At 42.8% G+C, this 3,803-nt stretch overlaps 1 long non-coding RNA gene across 2 annotated transcripts; it reads left to right on the top strand.

Moving 5' to 3' along the window:
- Positions 1-245: 245 nt before the first annotated feature.
- Positions 246-3,374, top strand: LOC124015679. Of its 2 annotated transcripts, XR_006835207.1 has the most exons (4): positions 252-673; positions 1,204-1,323; positions 1,475-1,757; positions 1,887-3,374. It is a non-coding gene; the product is annotated as an uncharacterized LOC124015679 (long non-coding RNA). The 2 variants fall into 2 exon arrangements; XR_006835206.1 differs by having other exon boundaries at positions 246-673; positions 1,204-1,757.
- The last annotated feature ends 429 nt before the right edge of the window (positions 3,375-3,803 follow it).

The raw sequence follows: 3,803 nt of genomic DNA, 5'->3' as shown, positions 1-3,803 counted from the left end.
TGGAAAATCATTCCTCGTGAAGCTGGTTGAGAGAATGCCAAGAGTGTGAAACGCTGTCATCAAGGCTAAGAGTGGCTACTTTGAAGAATCTAAAATATATTTAGATTTGTTTAATACTTTTTTTTTTTGGTTACTAAATGATTCCATATGTGTTATTTCTTAGTTTTGATGTCTTCACTATTATTCTACAATGTAGGGTTAGGGTTAGTACAAATAAAATAAAAATAGTACAAATAATGAAAACCTCATGAATGAGTAGGTGTGTCTAAACCTTTGACTGGTACTGTGTATATAACCAATTTTTAGACATCCCGGTGTACGCATACCGAGCTATATGCTATTTCAATAAGCTTTTCGTGGCAAACTTTTTCATCATGCACGATAAAAGTTACCTTGAACTATTTATTAAATTGTGATCCCTGTTAGCCTAAACAACGTAGCTGTTCATAAAACATTATTGTAGTTAGATATTTGTAGATCTACATGCGAACCTTTTCTACATAGTTTTATGTCCGGTGTATTCCGCAGCAGTCTCCGTAGCCGATCATTTCTTCCTGGTACTCGACTACCGTTTTCTCAACTGCCCCGAAAATCTCCACAGCAGCCGCCGTTAAACGCTCATTTAAGAACACATGCAACATCTGTAATGTAGACATTTTCAGGCGACTGAGAGGTGAGTATTCAACTAGTATGGCAAATACACTGATAACTAACCCCTTTAATATTTGGTATGGCTTTGTCCACAAACAAAACAAACCCTCTCCCAGTTTTACTTCCGCATTGTCTTCTTCTGCTCGTATCAGTCGGCGGTGAGCCCGTAAACAGATCACAGCATCCCCATGTGGATGGATGTTTACTAGAAGGTACACAGACAGAGTTTCCAATCAGTCTTTGGTTCAGACCAGTAATAATGGAAATAAATTCAATTACAAGTGGGGAAACAGTTATAATAACGAATACGGTCATCTATGATCATTTCTTGCATGAACTGAACTGAAAGACAACACATTGTAACACGGGCAACGTCTGGCAACTAACGGCTTGGGAGGGACTGGTGTGATAGTGTGTGCAATGAACCAGAGAATGCAGTTATGAGCAATTATAAAGAGTGTTATTGAAAATCACTGTAATACACTTGCAACAGAGTTTGCACTTATTCAAAGTGCACTTATCAGGAGTGAAGTGTATATCACTACTTTCCAGTCAATTTGACCATGTGCTCAACCATGGATTGAGTTTGAGGGAGGCTGGGCAGAGAGTTCAGCCCAACCTGAGCCGCTACACGGTTGCATCTATCATCCGTACATTCAGAAATGAGAACCGGTAAGATACCTACCATCTACACTATGCCAGTAGGCCTATGTTACGCAGTGATTGTTGGCCAATGTTACAGTAATGTCATTTCATATAGAAAGAAAATAGATTATTTTAGCTTCCTGAAACCAATCATATCATATTTGGGGATCTTCTGCAGAAATGAGAGATGGCCAGGCCGTGGTGGAAGACACCGGCTGTTCACACCAGAACAGGAGACCCGCAATTGTGAACATGGTGGTGGCAAACAATACCATTCGACTAGGAGAAATTCAGAACCACATAATTGCAGACAACACAGTATTCAATAACATTCACCAGGTGGGCTTGTCTACATTGGACCGTGTATTACAGCACAACCGAATCCGGATGAAACAGGTCTACAGGGGGCCATTTGAGCAAAACTCAAGAGGGATAAAGAACAGCGCTATGGATATATGCAAGTTAGTACTATACTGTGAATTTACTATCATATCAGCACTGTATAGACGCATTACAGTAATGTAATCCAGTGTATTGTGCCTCACCATATTGACTGCTATAGGTCTGTCACATATTGTTGTCTGTTTCAGAGTCTTGGAGCTGGATGCTGCTGCAATTCAGCACGTTTATATGTACATTGATGAGGCTGGCTTCAACCTAGCCAAAAGACAGGGATGGAACATTATTGGCCACCGTGCCATTGTGAATGTCCCTGGACAGCGTGGAGGGAGTATCTGCTAAATGACTTAAATGTAAATGTAATATCACCATGTGCACAGCCGTTAGCCAGCAAGGCGTCCTCCATCACCATGCCAACCGTGGTCCCTACAACACCGCCCTTCTCATTACATTCCTGGACACACTACATGGCATCCTCATTCCAGCTGAGCAGAGGGGTGGACCAGAGCAACTGGTTGATCGACCACCCACAATTTAGTGTCCTATACCTCCCACCATATTCCCCATTCCTAAACTCAATTGGAGAGGTTTTTTTCGGCATGGCGATGGAAGGTGTATGACCGCCATCCCCTCACCCGCATGCCTCTTCTCCGGGCAATGGAGGATGCATGAGGTGAAGTTGATGTGGGGGCTTTTTGTTGGCTGGATCCGTCACTCCAGAAGATTCTTTCCCTGCTGTTTAGCCAGGGAGAACATCGCTTGTGATGTAGATGAGGTGCTGTGGCCAGACTAAAATATGATGTAGTATAATGTCTTTGTTCTTACATTTACATGTGTTTTTGTGTTTTAGAGTTTTGAAAGAATGAGCCTATTTTATTTTTGTACAGAAAACCCTTTATCTTACTGGATGTTTTTCCTGGTTTTCTCCTGTTGGGTATGGAAAGTGTTACATACAAAACACAAGTGATCAGAAATACTGCATTTTGGAAATAGATTACAATGTTTTTGGTACTGTATTGCGTTTGTTTATTTATGTATATTTGAGTAGTATACATTGTTACAGTAATCTTTTCCAACAGCTACAGTGTAACACTGAAAAGGCATAAACCAACTGCTGGATATTCATAGTGTTGAGCACATCAGTGTGTTGTTGGTTGGTAGACAGATCTACTCATATGACGTGTTTCATTTTGATGCTACAAAAAAAAAACATTTTGGAAAGAGAACCGTTTTGAATGCAGTTTGCTTTTGCTAGAGATTTGTATAGTTTTGGGGAAATGGGCCAAAGCCTCAGCAAACGTGGAAACCTGTAAGACGAAATTGAAATCTCTGACAAATGGAAGGAGATATTTTCTTTTAATGTATCAATAACATCAGTCTGACCATCACCCTGAGACATTCCAATACAAACAAGTGGAGGAGGAAGTCCAGTAGCTATAAGAGTCAGGCTGGTTCCCAGACTTGCACACTACAAGATCATCGGCAGACTATCACCATCTTAACTCCTCTGACCAGCTCTCTCCGCTCAAGCCATGAACTGACCCTCTCCCTCTTCAGTGGATGCAGACTAGGCCTCTTGATTGACCTGGGCTGTTATATTGCTTGTTTTGTTTCGTTTTGCTCTTGAACCCCTTTACATTCTATGAAAAGCGCTGTTGAATAAATTATTTACCTGCTTCCATGGAGTACATATTTGTTATAGTACCCTCCAAGCTCGTCATCAAGCTCGAGACCCTGGGTCTCGACCCCGCCCTGTGCAACTGGGTACTGGACTTCCTGACGGGCCGCCCCCAGGTGGTGAGGGTAGGCAACAACATCTCCCCGCTGATCCTCAACACGGGGGCCCCACAAGGGTGCGTTCTGAGCCCTCTCCTGTACTCCCTGTTCACCCACGACTGCGTGGCCACACACGCCTCCAACTCAATCATCAAGTTTGCGGACGACACAACAGTGGTAGGCTTGATTACCAACAACGACGAGACGGCCTACAGGGAGGAGGTGAGGGCCCTCGGAGTGTGGTGTCAGGAAAATAACCTCACACTCAATGTCAACAAAACTAAGGAGATGATTGTGGACTTCAGGAAACAGCAGAGGGAACACCCCCCTAT

Source organism: Oncorhynchus gorbuscha, linkage group LG26 (genome assembly GCF_021184085.1).
Source record: "Oncorhynchus gorbuscha isolate QuinsamMale2020 ecotype Even-year linkage group LG26, OgorEven_v1.0, whole genome shotgun sequence".
NCBI classification, from domain to species: domain Eukaryota; kingdom Metazoa; phylum Chordata; class Actinopteri; order Salmoniformes; family Salmonidae; genus Oncorhynchus; species Oncorhynchus gorbuscha.
Note: the sequence above shows the minus strand (reverse complement) of the source record. Positions and strands in the feature narration are given on the sequence as shown.